The sequence below is a fragment of the Nomascus leucogenys genome, chromosome 4, assembly GCF_006542625.1.
Source record: "Nomascus leucogenys isolate Asia chromosome 4, Asia_NLE_v1, whole genome shotgun sequence".
NCBI classification, from domain to species: Eukaryota; Metazoa; Chordata; class Mammalia; order Primates; family Hylobatidae; genus Nomascus; species Nomascus leucogenys.
The window spans coordinates 128,602,004-128,623,340 of NC_044384.1; positions in this window are offsets into that span (position 1 = coordinate 128,602,004).

Genomic DNA, 21,337 nt, shown 5'->3' on the forward strand with positions numbered 1-21,337 from the left:
GGAGGTGGGAAGAGAACGTTGAAAAAAATCAAATGTCTGAAATGTCTGGGGTGTTGAGCAACAAATGAGTCCCACAGCTAACCTGCTTTCTGAAATAATCTCATGTAGTTAAGCAAATCTCTAATTAGTAGTTACAGATGTTTTTGATGTCTTTGAACTCTCTTTCAGAGACACAGTTACAGCCCATTAATAGCGTAACTGTCAATGGAAATATTTTAGGTAGTTATCTGTGCAGTGTGACAAATTGGGGAAAGGGATAAATTGGTTTAAGAACTGATGCTGCCTTGCATCTCCAGCTGTGACTCCAACGCTAATCTCATACTTTATTACAGAAAAGAGAATGAAAGTAATAGGGTTCACAATAGGCTACCACACAGGACATTGATGGCCACAGAATCGCCACTGATGGGTGTCTGCCCTGACATTGCCAAAGCAGCAGGTAGCAGGGGAATTAATGAGATAATGTATATAAGGAGCTTTGATCTCTTTGGGGGAAGTGGCTGTGCAAATCCAAAGCTTTATATTATTGTTATGACTTTTCCTCTAACCTATGATTTTTCCACATTATGTAGGCTTGTCAATTACCCACCTGTGCCCTGTTCGTACCACCATGATTTTATTTCTCATTTTTAAAGTTTATGCTTTTAATTGAGAGACACTGATGTTTCAAGATTCATTCTGGCAGATTAATACCCAGCAAAAGAGACCTGCTGTCAATGGGCATTGTGAATTATGTATTTAAAATTACCTTTGATGTCAAGGATGGCAAATTATACACTTCACTAAAACCATTTTGTGCTTCTTTGCAAGCTATGTGATTGAAAACTGCAGATGTTTGATATCATCTTTTACTGTGTTTGCTTGGTAAGTGAAATCTTCAATCAATTATAGTTGTTTGAAATTCATCTTCTGATGCCACTTAGAAAACATTAAGAGAAAATTTTTAAAAAATAAGACTTAGTATCTCTGAAGTTTAGCTTCTACAAAAGTCAGGCTTTCAAGTCAGATTCTGTTTTTGAATAATCCTTTAGGATGCAGAGCATTCTAACATTATAACATGAGTAGGTTACAGAATCAAGAAGTGGGAGGCATTAATCGGGAGCATTTTCCTCCCTCAGGCATACATTTCAGGGAGAAGGCATATATAGAAGATGAATCAATGTGTACTTTCTCAGTGGAACACATAATATTATTCTTTCTGTGGTCTTCAATTACTTCCAGAAGGAAAAGCTGTCAGTATTGAGTTTCTTCTTTGAATGGTTCATCGGGTAATGGTCTGAAGAATTTTCTAGTAGTAATTTCTTAGTTTAAAAATAAAATATAGATTATTCACACTTTTAGATACAGATGTAGCAGTCATAACTCCCACAGTTTTCTGCCCTAGTGGAAAAGTGATAGAGATAGGGAAGGAACAAAGAGTAAGTATCTGGAATTGTGAGATGTGGATTCAAGAAACATTTACAAAATGTGAAGTGTCCTGAATTCTAGTCTTCCACATACATTTCCCTTTTGAATACTCTTGATATCTCCAAGGGAGGGTTGTTCCGTCACATCAGTGAGAAAACAAAAGCTAAAATAAGTGGCTTATATCCACACACTAGTAAATGTTGGAGTTTTGATTCAAGTTCTCAGATCTTCTGACTTAGAAATCTGGGGTATTCTACATTATAACATGCCATTAGGAAAAGTAGTATTTAACTTGGTGTTGTGGCTATCTATTGCTGCTTAACCACCTCCAAACTTAGGGGTTTAAAACAACAGAAACATTTGTTTTGCTTGCAAATCTGAAATTTGAGCAGAGTTAGCTTGATGGGAAGAGCTTGTCTCTGTTACACTCACTGTCAGTTGGGCTGCAACAGTCGGAAGCCTCCTTCACTCACATGTCTGGCGGTGATGCTGGCCAAGTCCTGGCATCTCAGTTGGGGCTGTCACCTGCAACACCTACACATGACCTCTCTAAGGCTATGATTTCCGGGAGTCAGTGGGACACACACACACGTGTGCATGCACACACACAGAAAAGGCAGGGGATCCAGCTGGAAGTTATGTCACTGCTTCCTTTAAACTACCCTTGAAAGTTATACAGAGTTTACTTGTATAACATTGTTCTTATTGGAACCAAGTCATCATGATTGGATCATATTCAAGAGGAAAGGAATTAGACTCGGCCTTTTGATGGGTAGAATATGAAAGGATTTGCAGATTGTAGATGTATAAAACCATCGCAGATTACCTAACAACAGTAAATTTTCATAAGTTTGGTGAGCAAATATAAGTGGTAGGCAAATAGGTATCCTGCCCCAGCAGATCTGTATTGCCTCTCATGCTCATAGGCAGCAGGGCTAAAAACCAAAGGATAATGTGAGTCTGTTAGCCCCTGAATCCTCATGGTGACCTCCCCAAAATAGCTACGAGGTCTGTGGGTGGAAATGCTGACCACTCTGTAGGTGCAGCGTAAGGTATAATTTTTCCATATTTAGATACATGGTAGGTAGGTCTTCATTTGTACTCGCACCTTGGGCTCCACAAATGTTAGGTGTGGTCCTGTTTAAGAAACAAATGCCCATCTGAAAAGATGCATATGGGTCCACTTCTGAGGTCATGTTCTAGTCACAAAAGTTATGATTTATCATCAACTCAGTTGTAAGGATGAACTAAAGATTTGAGTATTGCTGCATAGTCTTTAGAATTCGTTATAAATAATTGGTATGTTAAACTCTCTGTTGCTCTCAATACAATATAAGTAATTCTTAATCACTACTTTTAAATATGTATTGCCAAGATAAACAACCCTTCTAGGTATTTCTATACTCTGATACTTTGGATTCTATCTACAGTGAGTATTTTAAAGCCTGAGTGGGAGAAACCAGACAAGAAAATTCATTGCAGAAAAGTGCCTCAAAAAGGCACAATATTTAATGTCTAGATATTACGTACATTATCGTAATACAAATTCTAACAGGTATATTTTCTAAGGCCTTGTTAGAGATCTACAATATTGCTTCTGACTGATTATGTAGAAGTAGTTTCCATATCACAATTTCATGTAATGACTCTCAGTGAAATGCCAAGTCTGTGATAACAAAACAGAACAAAATGAAAACGCTTTTTCAGGAAATGCTTTAAGAGGCATGATTTCCAGAGAGTCTGGATGACTAGCTTCAGGCAGATATTTCTCTGAAGTGTTGTGTGTTATCTTAAAGTTCTGAATATTTATATTCTATCCATTAATATAACCGTGGTTGATATAGATGCATGTTGATATGTATGTATGTATGCTGATATATAAATGCACACATCAGTGACAATTCTAAATATATAATAATAATAATAAAGAAATAGTACAATAAAGCATTGGCTCAGGAGCTAGATGTTCAGAGGTAAACACTTTCTTTGCCATCTGCTACTATGACAATGGCAATATTACAAAAGCACTCTTTGCTCCAGTTTTCTTATCTTTGAGATAGAATAATTATACCTACCTCACAGGAGTTTAATAAAAGCATTCAATGAATTAATATATTAATACATGTAAAATCCTTGAATCCTGACTACACAAATACTATGTGTTCAATAAAGTGAATAAAATATTGTATGCTCAATTCTATAGCCCAATAAATATTAGGTATTTTCTAGTTATGTACTGCTTTGTAACAAGGCACACTGAAACCCTGTGACTTAGAACAGGAGCAACCATTTTATTGTCTCTCATGTTTTTTGTGGGTCAGGAGTTTGGAAAGGGCTTGACTGGATGATTCTGGTTTTCGAAGCTGTAGCTGGAACAATGAGGGGCTGGAGTAGCTGGGAGCTGACTGGACATTTCTCTTCATGATGTTTCTGGGCTTTTCACTTGTTCCCATGTGTGGGCTGTTTTGGACTTCCTCATAGCATTGATGCTTTGGGGCCAATATCTTGCATATGTAGAGGCTCAGGGTTCAAATCATGATTGTCCAGCCGCCAGGCAGAACCTAGCCTCAGAAGTCGTGCAGCATCTCTTCCACTGTACCCTATTTCTTGGACCAGCCACAAAAGTCCAGCCAGTTTCAAGAAGAGGGAATGTAGATCTTATGTTTTAATGGATGGAGTTGCGTCATAAGGGGATTATGTGAGGTAAGAGATATTATTTAGACCATCTTAGGAGATACACTCTGCTACAGTTGTTATTTATTATCAGTTGCTCCTTGATACTGTCAAATACACCAAAGGGATGTGTACCAATAATTGAAGAAACATAGTGCTAAGTATATTGCTCTCATGAAATGAAAATTGCCTGTCTCAACCAGGGCATTGCCTGATACTAAAGAGCATTCAACTCTGTGGAATTATCTCACAAATGCAGATATTCTATATTGTTGGTTGAAAGAAGATACATATGCTATTGATACCAGATAGAAAGATATCCTACTTCATATTTTGTTAATGAAATGAAAAAGTCTAATTTCATCCATTGTCTAAATAGAGAATCCATTTCTTCTTAAGATTGTGCACTGGGAACACCTTAGGGCATTGTATTTATCTCTAGGTATTCAAAGAAGACCATGTGCATTTTATTCTAGAATTAAAAGCCAAAAATTGTCCATCTTTAAAGATGTCTGGCATTCGAGAAACCTGGCTGTTTTGATCCAAGAAATTCCTCCATAGGGCTATTAGCTTTTTCAAAGTTCACTGACTCAAGAATCTGAGAACAAAGAGATCTCTAAGGAGAAAAGTTTTTATACATGTTCTTGTCTGTCTCATTCTCCCCTTCCCAAGCTTGGGACTTTGCTACAATTCTGAGACAGCAAAGGATTATTAGTGCCCTCACAATCTTTGTTTGCAATAAGTTGACAATGTGAACTTTAAAGCTTTATCTCTCCATCACCATTTTTTCTTAATTGAAGACTATTGTGAAATAGTCAAAACATAAACCTGAAAAACAAGTATTCATGCAGTGAAAATGCCTCAGAATCGAAGAGATAAGAAACTGCTCTGTGGGAAAGATTGTCTGCATTTCCAAAACTCTTGTTATACAGTATACTTAAATCAAAGAAGGGAAGTAGTTGGTGGCATACTCTTGGTCCTAGCAGAGATAAGCTTCTAAATGTAGACTTGGCAAAACAGAAAGCACAGGTGTGAAAAAATAACGTCCCTTGATATAGTCTTTTATGGAATATCTGTTCCTTCAAAAATAAATTCTGTGAGTTGCAAAAGAACATGTACAGTCTGATTCAAATATTCAAATATGGAAAGCTACATACATACACAAACACATAGACATTTCATAGACAAAAACCTGGATGACTAACTAAAACACACCAAAAACTAAAATGTCCTCAGCAATTGCCTCTAGGAAGGGGAGTGAGTTGGAGCTGTGAAAGAAGCATGAAAGGGAAATTTTCAGTTTTCACCCATGTCTATGTGAGTTGACCTTTATTTTAGCAAAAATATACTATTCATAATTTTTGTGTAGAAATTGCGGCATATTGGGTACCAGGTAAATATGCTTATTTGGCATTTATTTTATAGGAGAACATATTAATATTTTGGAATTTCAAAGCTGAAATCACAGTAGAGGAAATACCACTTCTCAGAATATCTCTTACTATAAATTGTTTACTTCCTTATTAAAAACCACAATGTATGTGTTACCTCTTATTGTGTGACAATCATTCCTCCATACCCCTCTCCCTGGCAAAACCTGTAACAACTTAGTCATTTAAAATAACAGTTCATTATTTATTGTGATTCTGTGGTTGACTAGACAGTTCTCCACATGCTTTCAGTTGGTATCACTCACGTGGCTAGGCTGGGAAGAAGGCTGTCTTGGTAAGTACTGGGTACTTGAAGCTGGCAGTTGGCCGTGGTACCTTGAATCTTTTCCATGTGGCCTCTTCCTCCACATGGCATCTCATCCTCCGGGGCCCCTTCAAGTGGTCCCTGTCTTCGGGAGAGACTGCGCGTCCATACAGCATGAACACTGGATTTCATGAAACTAAAATTAAAAGCTGTTGGGCTTTTAAGGGTTAGACTTGAAGTGGTATAAGGACACTTCTACTGTTTTATATTGGTCAAAACAAGTCACAAGATCTTGCAAGTTCAAGGAGAGGGGGAAATAAACAACTTCTTGAAAGGAGGAGTGGCATATTTAAACAAACTTTTGGTGGCCATGTTTGGAACTGTTACCTGGTGTAATGTCTATGTGACAGAATTGAATTTCCACCCTGTCCTAACTCCGTTTATCTATAAGGAACAAGATGCCTGTGATATAAAGCTCCCTTTGTAACCAGACCAGCTGAGACTGGTTAGAACCAAGATAGCCAACCTAATGACCTCAGAAACACCTCAAGCTTCATTATAATCTCATTTTCATGCTAAATGACACTCCCACCAGCACCATGAGGTTGACAATTGCCATCACAATGACCAGAAGAAGCCATAAAAGGACAAAGAGGAAGGCAGCACTCTGGTTCTAAGAAGTTTACTATTCTACCACTCCCACCCTGCTTTTAATATCCAACCCCTTCATTAGAGAAACCCTATATTTTAACCTCCTCACTGGTTGAGAAGCTGATTTGTGAGCCCTGCTCCCACTTCTCAGTTCCATGGCCATCGAATCAAGCCTGTACTGCTGGACACTCACTTTTAGTTTTGTGTGTTGGCTTCATGACACCAAAGAGTGGGAAGACCCCATCTTCTGGGAGACTGGCTTTGTTGTTAACAGAACTGTCTGCCATACCCTTATCACTGCCTTGCAGGAGCAGTTTTTACTATGAACCTGTTGAGAATACTTGTGCTATAAAACTATATATTAAGGTAATGCCAGCTGCTGCAACAAACTCAGAACTGAATCTCAGAGGATTAATGCAATAAGTTTATTTCTTGTTTACACGACAGTCCAGGTGTTCCAGGTCAGGCAGCTCTTGTTCAGTTGGCAATTCAGTGACCCATCCTCCCATGGTATGGTCGCTCTTTCATCTTCATCATACGGTTTTCACATATCCTGTGCTTGTTGGCAGTGATCATAGAAGGATAAGGAGCATCACACAGGGAGGTTTTTGAGAGCCAGGTGTGGAAATGGTGCCCTTAATTTCTACTCACATTTCTCTCGCTGAAACTCAGTCACATGGTCATGCCTAGCTGCAAGGGAGGCTGGAAAATGTCTAGTGGTTGTGTAGCCCAAAGCAGAAAGGGGTTTGGTAATTAGCCACATGTCTTTCCCCCATTTCCAAAATAGGAAAGAATGAGAAATAACTTTCTATGTCAGTTATGTAGGCCTCTGCACTGGTTTATTCAAAGCCACCTGAGAAACTTGCTGTTTTAATTGAAATTTTAAAATAAATTGAAGGTACTTTTTTTTGAGTTTCATAGGGGCAAGTTGTCTGTGTATTAGGGATTGGAGATATTATGAGAATGGTATTAAACTTGAGTGAAAGCCAATAAACAGAAATCTGAATTAACCAAACATAAATTAAGCATAATTAGAGGAAACAAGTTTATCTTGCTTCCTTTATATATTTATCCAGTTACTTTAAAGTGTGATTGTTTATAAAAATGGATCTGCCCAAATTTTCTTTGGTGTAAAGTATAGGTGTAGGTAACAGTTGTCCGAGTAGTAGGTGCCAAAACAGGATTAGATGTGAAGAGATGTTTATTGAGGAGGGAGCCAGAAGAGACTAGAAGAACTTTCAGACCATGATGCAGGTTTCATCTCTCTGAAAGAGAGAGGGCAGGGATGAAGGGAGGATGGGAGAAAGAGCGGGAGGAAGGTCTTAGACTGCAGCATAGTTTTAGGACAGTTTCAGCAAGGCTAACAGGGTCTTCCCATCAGTGAACTCATGGATCTTGCAGTGATGGTCTTAGTCATTGGCTGGGAATAGCCCATGGGAAGCATGCCCGATCACAAACAGTGAATGGTTTCAGAATGCAGCAGCTAGGGCTGTTTGGCAATTATGTTCCTAACATTAGGAGATCTAAGAGGTGCATTTTTATGGTTGCCATAGTATGCCTTTGTTCCTATGGCATAATTAGAAATTACAGAGTGGTATAAAAATAACTAGCAGTTATTACAAAAGACATTTATGTTCATTTACTCCTTATTTATCCTACTGACTGTATCAGAGCAGTGGTTTGAAAAATCCTAGATGGATGTCATCAAATTCGTTTTTGTTTTTGGCCTAAAACTTGCTTCTATACTACCAGTGTCATATGAGAATGTCTGATGTTTGCCTCACTTCAAAAGTGGTAAGAGAAAAACACTATAAATTGACATCTCAGGAGGAGTCAGCTGTCCCTTTCTATTCTCCTCTTAACTGCTTTCAACTCCATTATCCTGCGAACTATGCAAAGCATCATTTCTCAGACTAGGCTTCAGTATCTCCCTTTGCTTCTATTATACTCTTGTTGTTTGTGTGTTTTATCAAAACAGGATTCTGGAAATAACAAGTGTTCTCAAATATAGAAAGTAGCTTCTTAGCAGAAATAATTAGTAGAACATCAAAGATTAAACTAGATTTCCGTATAACTTTTTTTCAATAGCACATGAGAAAATGCTTTGTGGCATTGGATTAGTATGTTGTCTTCTTTTGAATAGTTTTGGAAAGGAGAGGCTATTGAGACCGGGAGAATTCAGAATGCTGTGCTTGAATTACAGTCTTATTCATTTTTATTCTAATTCATGAAAAATAAAAGAGTTTTAAATTAAGGAGAAGTGTAGGAAAATTTTTGGTATGTCTACTTTAAAATGGATACTGCTGTTTTTCCTTTAAGCTGCTGAATGGTTAGAAGTTATAATCATAATTTAATCAGATTAACAGACACTTTTCTCTCCAGTAATTTAGACCTTAAGGAAATACGTAATTGATTATAGGGTAGGCTTAGGGGAAAGTTGCACTGTGGACTCAACTGGTTACCCCTGTTTCACTGAGCTGCCTTTCCAAATTTAATGCACTGGTTCTGTCACCCCATAATCTTTTACGTGAAAGAAAAGCACAGCACATTTAGTAATTTGAGAGACTTTGAGGTAGATCAGCTTGCCTGCTATTATTACTCATTTTCCCAGTCATCTTTATGCTCATCACAGAACTGATAAATGGATTTAGTAGGAACATACTTATTGGCAGTAGGGGGAATATAGCCCACTTAAATTTTCAAATGTTGTAAAAGCTATCACTGTACGTGAAGACTAAAGTGGTCTGGTATAGGCTGGGAAGAAATGGAAAACGAATCATGTTTTTCAATAAAAGATGCAAAATTCTAGGAGATATATGGGAAGAAAAATAATGTAAAATGCAATAGTGCTAAAACATAGTCATTTGATCATTCATTCATTCATCAATTACCTTTCCGGGTGTTGGGCAGACAGCAGAGAACATATAGAAGGATTAAGGTGTTAGGAAGAAAAAAGTCTTATTTCTTACAGTCAGACATTTGGGCTCATTCTAATACACACTTTAAATAACTAAATTCCTGAAAAATCAAAATGTTGACAACAGTAATAAGTATAATAATTATAACCATCATTTGGAAGATTCTATGCTGAACATTTTATGTGGATGATACAATTTTCACAATGACTTTATCCAGTACATACCTTTGTCACTCGAATTTTAATAGTTGAAGAGATTGAGTCGAGCTCCGAGGGCATTTCCAGTTCCATTTGCACTCAGAACAGTATAGCTATTACTGTTCTTTATTATGAATTAGGAGGAAGGTGCTTTTTGTTTACTTTTACTCAAATTTATTTGGAAAGCTAATCAAGGGTTTTCAGTACTCTGATTAGTCAGACTCTGGGTGTCCAGACCCCTCGTAGTGGAGACTGCCTTTATTCAGATCTTTTAGGATTCCATAGCAATAAATGCTCTTGTATGGAGTTTCCAGGAGCCTGGATTTCTTCTGAATGGAAATCAGTAAGTGTGGGGAGTCCTGGGTATATTCCACTGTTTTCATTTTGTCTAGCTCTGCACCATGTTCTGTGGTGTAACTGGTGAACTGTAAGCTCTGAGGCTCTTTAGTGAGTCTTTTTCTGGTTTTTGATTAAGATGTTACTTATAAAGAGAGGAAAGAAACATGGAATGATGTGAGATCGAGGGTTACGTGCAGCGGGAGCGTGGCTGGTACTTCCAAAGCAAAATATGTAAACATTTGAACTGTTAGAAAAGACTAGCAAGTGGCATTGAGAAAATTGCACATGGTATTTTGTTCTCTTTAGCTATAAAAACCCAGTCCACTAACACTGTTCTCAATCTTTGAGAATACTTGGGGTAAATGTTCACAGGACAAACACAGAAATCCATTTCACTTACATGATGAGAGTCCATTATGTGCTGTGCTGCCTAAGGCAGGGTGACAGGGATGAAGGTTACTAAGCAGCAACAGTTTGCTTTTCAGTGATACTTAATTTAAAAGCAAAATGGCAATAGCAATCGCCACCTCTGAATGAATATATTAAAGAGAAAACTAAATTTGTGGAACAAAATATACAGTCATCTAATGCTTAATGATGAGGGTATGTTCTAAGAAATTAGTTGTTAGGTGATCTTGAAATTGTGTGAACATCATAGAATATACTTACACAAATGTAGGTGGTACAATCTACTACGCATCTGGGCTCCATGGTATGGTCGATTGCTCCTAGGCTACAAACTTATACAGCATGTTGCTGTAGTGAATACTGTATGCAAGTGTAACACAATGGTAAATATTTGCATACCTAAACACAGAAAAGATACAGTAAAGATATGGGATAAGAGAGAAAAATTAGTATACCTGTTGGGCATTTACCATGAATGGAGCTTGAGAGCCCAGAATTTGCTCTGGGTGAGTCAGTGAGTGAGTAGTGGGTGCATGAGAAGGCCTAGGACGTTATTGTGCACTACTATAGATGTTATAAACAATGTACACTTAGGTTGTACTAAATTTAAAAATAAATGTTGTCATTAATAACCTTAGCTTACTGTAACTTTTTACTTTTAAAAAAACTTTTGGGCTCTTTTATAAAATACTTAGCTTAAAACACAAACATTATGCAGTTATACAAAATTTTTTTCTTTAAATCTTTATTTTATAAAGATTTAAGATTTAATCATTATGTTTAAAGAAAATATATATAATATTTTCCATTTTTATTTTCTCTTTTTACTTAACAATTTTTTTTTAAATTAAGACACAAACACGTACATTAGCCTAGGCCAAAACAGGGTCAGGATCATCAAATATCACTGTCTTCCACCTCCACATCTTGTCCTACTGGAAGGTCTTCCGGAACAATAACACACATGGAGCTGTTATCTTCTGTGATAATAATGCCTTCTTCTGGAATTCCTTCTGAAGGACCTGCCTGAGGCTGTTTTACAGTTAACTTAAAAAAAAAAAGTAGAGAAATATACTCTGAAATAATGATCAAAGTATAGTAAATACAAAAACCAGTAACATAGTTATTTATCATTATCAAGTATTATATGCTGTGCATAATTATATTGGATAGACTTTTACATGACTGGCAGCACAATAGGTTTGTTTACGCCAGCATCATTACAATCACGTGAGTAAAACATTGTGCTGTGAATGTTATGACAGCTACAAAATCACTAGGCAATAGAAACTTTTCAGCTTCATTATAATCTTATGCAGTTTATTGTTGACTGAAATGTCATTATGTAGAGTATGACTGTATGTCTTGGCATTTTAATTCAATTATGATATATGGGGATTTAAAGTTTAAAAAGGAAAAATAATATGTATGTAGTTGGTGTGCATATGTGAGTTGTATGCTTATTGTGAAACAATATCCACTGAACCTAACAAAGATTTTGTTTGGTGAGGGAATTAGAATTCAATGTTGCTGTTAGAGGGGTGACAAAAGCAATTTTTTTACATGTACATATCCATCAATTGTAATTTTTTTTTAAAAATGAACATATATTTATGTATTACATACATAAGAAAAGAAAAAAATGTATACTAAAGTGCTTTACAAGTACGATAATACCCAAGATATATCTACTTTTTGTACAGATAAATTGTTTGCAAATTGTGCATGTTGACATCATCCCTAGTGGTGGTTTTCTCACCCCTGGGCAGTTTTATCTGATGTGGTAATTGTCAAGGGTCTTTAATATCACGATTGGAAATGTGGGGTAAAGAAAACAGCTGGGTCCTAAAGGATGGAAAGTAACATGAAATTTGCTAAAACTTTTCCAAATTTTTCTAAATAGACTAGCAATAAAATGACATTTTGAAAAATAGTTCCATTTCAAATCAATTGAGGATAATGTTAATCTACAGACAATAAGCAAGTTACATTTTTATTATAAAAACTGTTGCTTATTATATGATTTAATATATTATCGCACATTCATCTGAAATAAAATACATCCAAGATAAGAGTTGGTAACTTCAGCCATCTAATTAGTTTGACTACCTGTTTGGCCATATAGAGGTTGGTTATTAGAGTATATTTGAACAGCTTATTTAGTTGAGTACATAAATAGATATTCTCATTCCTTTTCAGCCAAAAGTGCCTGATGATGGGGAATGGTACTACAGATTCTGTGCCAGGTGTTCATTGTTTGAAAATCTATATTCATGGAAAACTTCATGCTCTACAGTTGGCAGGATTGGAGGATTACCTTATAGGTAGTGGGTATTGATTTGTCTGGGTGGGTAGTATTAAAGATTTACTTTCTACCTTCAATTACTAAAACATTGATAAATGTTTTTATAATTCTAATGTTTGAAGAGTGTAGAATGTTTTGGCATTTCTAAGAAAGTTGTATGTGCCTTGTGTTTCTTTAAAATTCTTACAGAGCAGTTTATGAAGGAGTGTGGGAAAGGAATCAATGCCTCATACTTGATATAATTTTTCTTCTCCTGAAATTGCTTAATGACTGGAAGAGTCCCAAACACTTTGAATTTCAGCTCAGGACTTTTCTTGACACAATTATCCATAAACATTGAGCAAACAGTAATTTTTTGACTGATTGATAATACATTCTTCAAGCTTCTACTATAAGAAAGGCACTTTGTACTCTATGGGGCATCCAACGAACTAAGAGATGTGGTTCCTACATAGCTATTCTCTTGAGAACTGTTAATTGGGGGAAACTTTAAATAGATGAAGTTTAAAAAATAATAAATTTATAACTAAAATTTAATTAATAAAGTTGGGAACATAAATTTTTATTAATACTATTCTAGTTAGATGTTTTTCTTTATTGACCAGATTCTTTTCTTGCTGATTCTAATTTGATTAGGGGAGAAAACTTTTGAGCAAACTAATTAGGTTTGTGAGATTAAAAATGCTTAGAATTTCCACCTTAAATCTTTTGGCAATAATGGGTGAGACAGACCAAATGATGTATACTTTCAGGTATTTGCACATACACTGTAATGGAACTTGCAGTGACAAGTTAATAGATTACTATTCTCTAACTGTGTACTTCATTCTTCTTTTAAATATATTATTTTCCAAGGTTTATTATATATATAATATATATTTAAATATATATACATATGTATGTAAAATACATAAATGAGAATTTTAGCTGGATGCTGTAACTAAGGAGGTAAGGATTGAGTTGGTAATGGAAAGAGATGAAACTCAAGTATGAGGTTTTGTTTAGTTTGATGCCTCTTTTTCACTCTTTTTCTGATCAGATTCTTGGAGACATCAATGATAGTCTGAGAAAACATGGATTATCAAGAATTGGCCACTGTACCTGATGTGAACAGAGAACAAATGACAATTTTTTTTTAATTTCCATAAACTATTGGGGTACAGGTGGTATTTAGTCACAAGAGTGAGTTCTTTAATGGTGATTTGTGAGATTTTGGTGCACCCATCAACCTAGCAGTATACAGTGCACCATATTTGTAGTCTTTTATCCCTCTACTCATCTCATTTATCCCCCCAAGTCTCCCCAGTCCATTCTATCATTCTTTTGCCTTTGCGTCCTCACAGCTTAGTTCCCACATATCAGTGAGAACATATGATGTTTGATTTTCCATTCTCGAGTTACTTCACTTAGAATAATAGTCTCCGGTCTCATCCAGGTCACTGCAAATGCTGTTAACTCATTCCTTTTTATGGCTGAGTAGTATTCCATCACATGTGTATACCACATTTTCTTTATCCACTCATTTATTGATGGGCATTTAGGTTGGTTCCATGATTTTGTAATTGTCAATTGTGCTGCCGTAAACATCCATGTGCAAGAAGTATCTTTTTCATACAATGACTTCTTTTCCTCTGGGTAGATACCCAGTAGTGGGATTGCTGGATCAAATGGTAGTTCTACTTTTAGTTCTTTAAGGAATCTCCACATTGTTTTCCACAGTGGCTGTACTAGTTTGCATTCCAACCAGCAGTGTAGAAGTGTTCCCTGATAACTGCATCCATGCCAACATCTACTGCTTTTTTATTTTTTTATTTTGGCCACTCTTGCAGGAGTAAGGTGGTATCACATTGTGGTGTTGATTTGCATTTCCCTGATCATTAGTGATGTTGAACATTTTTTCATATGTTTGTTGGCCATTTGTATATCTTCTTTTGAGAATTGTGTATTTATGTCCTTAGCCAACTTTTTGATGAGATTTTTTTTTTCTTCCTGATTTGAGTTTGTTGTAGATTCTGGATATTAGTCCTTTGTCAGTGTATAGATTATGAAGACTTTCCCCCACTCTGCAGGTTGTCTGTTTACTCTGTTGACTGTTCCTTTTGCTGTGTAAAAGCTGTTTAATTTAATTAAGTCCCAATTATTTATCTTTGTTTTTATTGCATTTGCTTTGGGGTTCCTGGTCATGAAATCCTTGCCTAAGCCAACATCTAGAAGGGTTTTTCCAATGTTATAATCTAGAATTTTTATAGTTTTTGGTCTTAGATTTAATTAATCTTAATTCATCTTGAGTTGATTTTTGTATAAGGTGAGAGACGAGGATCCAGTTTCATTCTCCTACATGTGACTTGCCAATGATCCCAGCACCATTTGTTGAAAAGGGTGTCCTTTCCCCACTTTATGTTTTGTTTGCTTTGTTGAAGATGAGTTGGTTGTAAGTATTTGGGTTTATTCCTGGATTCTCCATTCTGTTCCATTGGTCTATGTGCCTATTTTTATACCAGTACCAGGCTGTTTTGGTGACTATGGCCCTATAGTATAGTTTGATGTCAGGTAATGTAATGCGTCTAGATTTGTTCTTTTTGCTTAGTCTTAGGCTATGCAGTCCCTTTTCTGGTTCCATAAGAATTTTAGAATTATTTTTTCTAATTCTGTGAAGAATGAGGGTGGTATTTTGATGGGGATTGCATTGAATTTGTAGATTGCTTTTGCCAGTATGATCATTTTCACAATGTTGATTCTACCCATCCATAAGCATGGGATGTGTTTCCATTTCTTTATGTCATCTCTGATTTCTTTCAACAGTGTTTTGTAGTTTTCCTTGTAGAGGTCTTCAACTCCTTGATTAGGTATATTCCTAATTATTTTATTTTTCTTGCAGCTATTGTAAAAGGGGTTGAGTTCTTGATTTGATTCTCCATTTGGTCGCTGTTGGTGTACAGAAGAGCTACTGATTTGTGTACATTAATCTTATATCCAGAAACTTTGCTGAATTCTTTTATCATTTCTAGGAGATTTCTGGAGGAGACTTTAGGGTTTTCAAGGTAAATGATCATGTCATCAGCCAACAGTGACAGTTTTACTTCTTCTTTACTGATTTGGATGCTTTTTATTTCTTTCTCTTGGCTGACTGCTCTGGCTAGGACTTCCAGTACTACGTTGAAGAAGAGTGGTGAGAGTCGGCATCCTTGTCTTGTTCCAGTTCTCAGAGGGAATGCTTTCAACTTTTCCCCATTCAGCATTAGGTTGGCTGTGCATTTGTTATAGATGACATTTATTACATTGAGGTACTTCCCTTGCATGCCAATTTTGCTGAGAGTTTTAATCATAAAAGGATGCTGGGTTTTGTTGAAGGTTTTTTTTTCTGCAACTATGGAGATGATTATGTGATTTTTGTTTTTAATGCTGTTTATGTGGTGTATCACATTTATTGACTTGTGTATGTTAAACCATCCCTACATCCTTGTTATAAAACCCACTTGATCATGGTAGATTATCTTTTTTCTTTTTGAGACAGAGTCTTTCTCTGTTGCCCAGGCTGGAGTACAGTGGTGAGATCTCAGCTCACTGCAACCTCCACCACCCTGGTTCAAACAATTCTCCTGCCTCAGCCTCCAGAGCAGCTGGGACTACAGGCACATGCCACCATGCACAGCTTTTTTTGTGTGTGTATTTTTAATAGAGTTGGGGTTTCACCATGTTGGCCAGGCTATTCTCAAACTGCTGACCTCAAGTGATCTATCCACATTGGTGCCCCAAAGTGCTGGAATTACAGGTGTGAGCCACTGTGCCTGGCTGGATTATCTTTTTGATATGTTGTTGGAGTTGCTTAGCTAGTATTTTGTTAAAGATTTTAGCATCTATATTTATTAAGATGACAAATGTTAAAGATCTCTAAAGGGGTAATTGAGAAGAAAGAGCTATAAAGACAGGAAGCTGAATGTATAGAGGTTAAAATTATGAATTCTGGAGCTATGTGTATCTTGGTTCAAATCTTGGTTCAAATCTTGGTTCCACCATTTACAAACATGACCTTGGTATAAACTTACTGAATCTCTTTTCACTTACTTTTATTATTCACAATTTATAGATAATAAGAGTAACCATCTTATTACAAGGATTAAATAAAACAATTCAGATATTATATAGCACATAGTAATCACTAAAATGTAACATGTTATTACTATTCATTATTATGCACATAACAATGGCATGAGAACTGAGGAAGCCTGGGAAAAGTAGGAAGAAGAATTGTAAATTAAATGAGAGGTAGCATTATACATGTAGGAGCCATTTTCGAAATTGTGATCAGGTTAAAACGTTATTGACTCCCTGCTGTTCTATAGGAATTGTTTTGTCAGCAATACTTGGATTGTTGGCCCCATGAGGCTTCAGGTTATTACTGGATTTCACTGCCTGTCTCCTTCTCTTTTTCACTAAAGTGCTTCTGAAGCATAAATGCTTTCTCTGCCCCTGTGACCTGGATATAGATCTTTGTCCATTTAATTGGTAGTGGGGATCAGGATCCCTAGGGAAGTAGAGATCTTGACACAAGGAAGACTTAGGGGAATATCTGGGGATTATTTGGTACAGCTTTAAATATAGATCTTTGAAAAAAAAATCCCAAAAGAGGGCCATAGGATAAATATAAAGAGAAGAAAAAAAGAAACTGGACCCGCAGAGAAACTAACTGATAAGGGAAAGTGCTGTGGCCCTAGAAAAGGACAAGATGAAAGAGAAGGAAATAAAATACTGGAGCTCAGACAATGGAAGTTGATTATGTGTTATATTTTGACCTGAGAGAATATTTTTCTTTATAGTGTCTCAAGGTCAGTCCCTTACGTTTTTAATTTAAATAACCCTTTTATTTAGAATGGCTTTAGATTTACAAAAATGTTACAGAGATAAAACAGAAGATTCCCAAATACTCCTCAACCAGTTTCCCCTATTGTTAATGTTTTACATTGCTATGCAACCTTTGTCACAACTAAGAAACCAACGTTGGTACATTACTAAGAACCAATATCCACACTGGCTTTGATATCACTAGTTTTTTCCTAATGTCCTTATTCTGTTACAAAATCCCACACATGACATCACATTACATTTAGTTGTTGTGTCTCTTTAGGCTCCTCTAATCTGTGAGAATTTCTCAGAGTTTCTTATTTTTGATCACTTTCACTGTTTTGAGGAGTACTGGTTATGTGTTTCATTGAATGTCCCTCTATTGGTATTTGTCTGACGTTTTGGTTGTGCTTAGGATAGGGATGGAGGTTTTGGGGAGGAAAATTGCGAGGTGAAATGCCATTCTTATCATATCATACCAAGGGTACATGCTGTCACCATGACTTCTCACCAATGATGTTAGCCTTGATGATCTTGCTGAGGTATCATGTGTTAGGTTTCTCTGCTGTAAAGTTTCCTTCCCCCTTTCCAAATTCTGATTTTTGGAAGCAAGTCATTAAATTCAGTCCCCAGTCAAGGGTTGGGGAGTTATACTCCACCTTTTCGAGGATAGAGCATCTACACAAATTGTTTAGGATTATTTGTCACAAGAGAGTTTTCTCTGCTTTCTCATTTTTAATGTATTCAATCACTTATTTAAATTAGTACACATTTATAGTTAATTATTTTGCACTTTGGGTTATAAACCAATAGTGCGTTATTTGTTTTTTTACTCAAATTATTCTAGCTTTGACCACTGAGAGTTCTTTCAGTTGGCTCTTCTGTCCTTTTGATATGCCCTGATATTTTTGTTTGCCTTTTGAGCACTCCTTACTTTCTAGCAGTATAAGATGTTCCAGGCTCATCACCTGGGTTTCTTGTCCCAGCCCTAGAATCAGTCATTTTTCCAAGGATCCCCAATTCTTTTTATTTGAGCATTTGTTAGAGTATTAAAAAGCAAAGTCTGAGTTCTGGTTGTGCTCATGATCATCGTTACTGTAATATCATTGCTTCTAGGTTCAGCAGCTAGAGCTAGGAAATAATATACATGAATACTAATTCAGTTATATATGTATACACACACACATATATAATTGTTTCTGTGTATATCCACTTGTATCTATATTATCTATATATCACTATGTGTATATATTTAAAATATATAAATCTTATATTTATGTTAAGCTAAACGTGAATTCTTACTGATTTCTCCACTTCTAGTCTAGTCCCACATGGTTCATTCTAGCGTTCCTCTTTTTTTTAGGTGTAATCTCCCATTCCAATAACTGAGAAACCTAGCTCCCAGTATCTGCCATCTTTTTACTTATTTGCTTAATTTTAGTATATATGCATATCAATCAGAATTGTTTGCCCATTCCTTGTGAGAAACAACTTTATTAACCAGAATACAATATTTGTGTGCAATTCCTTCTGTATTATTCTTACAGTTTTTAGTCAAAATATCAGTTTCCTAGCTTACTTAGGTGAGCACTTTTTCTCCACCCACTTCAGTGAGGTTATGTCATATATATTAGGTTCTTTTATCATAGTATGCTTTCCATTCTGGGATCCTTCAATTTCCTGAAAGTTTAAAGAAATTTGTTTACATGCAGTGAGGTTGACTCTGTGCTGTACAGTCCTATGGATTTTGACAAATGCAGTTTAATATATTTACCATGCAGATATTTCACTACCCTACAAACTTTGCTGTGATTCCCCTGGTCAAATATTTGTGCATTTGGAAACTTCTGGCCATCATTGATCTGTTTTTAATCCTTCTAGTGGTGAGAGAGGACATTTTCACCTTGTTCTTGATCTCAGGGGAAAGCATCCTGCCTCTCATTAGTAAGTATTATATTTGCTATAGGTTTTTCACGTACAAACTTTATTAGGGAAGAAAGTTTCTTCTAGTTCTATTTTTCTATTTTTTTGTGAACATCTTTATCGTGAGCGGGTATTGAATAGTATTAATTTTTTTCAGCATCCATTAATATGATTATACAGTTGTTCTTATTTAGTCTGTTAATACAGTAAGTTTCACTGGTTTACTAATGTTGAACCAGTCTTGCATAATTGTGTGGCACAATCCTCTTTATGTCTGGCTGGGTTAAATTTGCTAATATTTTATTAAGGAATTGACATACACATTCATGAGAGTCATTGGTCTGTAGTTTTCTTGTAATATCTTTACTTGGTTTGGGTATTAGAGTAATGTGAACCTCATAAAATTAGTTGGGAGGTGTTCTCTCTTTTTCAATTTTCTAGACAAAATTATGCAGAATTGGTCTTTTTTTTTTGTAAACATTTGGTAAACTTCACCAGTTAAGTCGTTTGGGTCTGGGCTTTTTAAAAAAGTTTTAAGTTAATTCAATTTATGTAATAGATGTAGGACTATTAACATTATAAAGGGTATTCAAATAGGAAGAGAGGAAGTCAACTTGTCTCTGTTTGCAAATGTCGTGATTGTATATTTAGAAAACCCCATTGTCTCTGCCCTAAATCTCCTTAAGCTGATAAGCAACTTCAGCAAAGTCTCAGGATACAAAATCAATGTGCAAAAATCACAAGCATTCATATACACAATTAATAGAGAGCCAAATCATGAATGAACTCCCATTCACAATTGCTACAAAGAGAATAAAATACCTAAGAATACAACTTACAAGGGATGCGGAGGACGTCTTCAAGGAGCACTACAAACCACTGATCAAGGAAATAAGAGAGGACACAAACAAATGGAAAAACATTCCATGCGCATGGATAGGAAGAATCAATATCATGAAAATGGCCATACTGCCAAAGTAATTGAAAGATTCAGTGCTATCCCCATCAAGCTACCATTGACTTTCTTCACAGAATTAGAAAAAACTACTTTAAATTTCATATGAGGCCAAAAAAGAGCCTGTACAGAGACAATCCTAAGCAAAAAGAACAAAGCCGGAGGCATCACGCTATCTGACTTCAAACTATACTACAAGGCTAAGGTAATGTAAACAGCATGGTACTGGTACCATAACAGATAGATAGACCAATGGAACAGAACACAGGCCTCAGAAATAATATCACACATCTACAACCATCTTTGAGAAACCTGAAAAAAACAAGTAATGGGAAAAGGATTCCCTATTTAATAAATGGTGTTGGGAAAACTGGCTAACCATATCCAGGAAACTAAAACTGGACCCCTTCCTTACACCTTATATAAAAATTAACTCAAGATGGATTAAAGACTTAAATGAAAGACCTAAAACCATAAAAACCCTAGAAGAAAACCTAGGCAATACCATTCAGGACATAGGCATGGGCAGACACTTCATGACTAAAACACCAAAGCAATGGCCACAGAAGCCAAAATTGACAAATGGGATCTAATCAAACTAAAGAGCTTCTGCACAGCAAATGAAAATATCATCAGAGTGAACAGGCAACTTACAGAATGGGAGAAAATGTTTGCAATCTATCCATCTGACAAAGGGCTAATATCCAGAATCTACAAAGAACTTAAATAAATTTATAAGAAAAAACAAACAACCCCATCAAAAAGTAGGTGAAGCATATGAACAAACACTTCTCAAAAGACATTTATGCAGCCAACAGACATATGAAAAAAAGCTCATCATCACTGATCATTGGAGAAATGCAAATCAAAACCACAATGAGATACCATCTCATGCCAGTTAGAATGGCAATCATTAAAAAGTTAGGAAACAACAGATGCTGGAGAGGATGTGGAGAAATAGGAATGCTTTTACACTGTTGGTGGGAGTATAAATTAGTTCAACCATTGTGGAAGACAGTGTGGT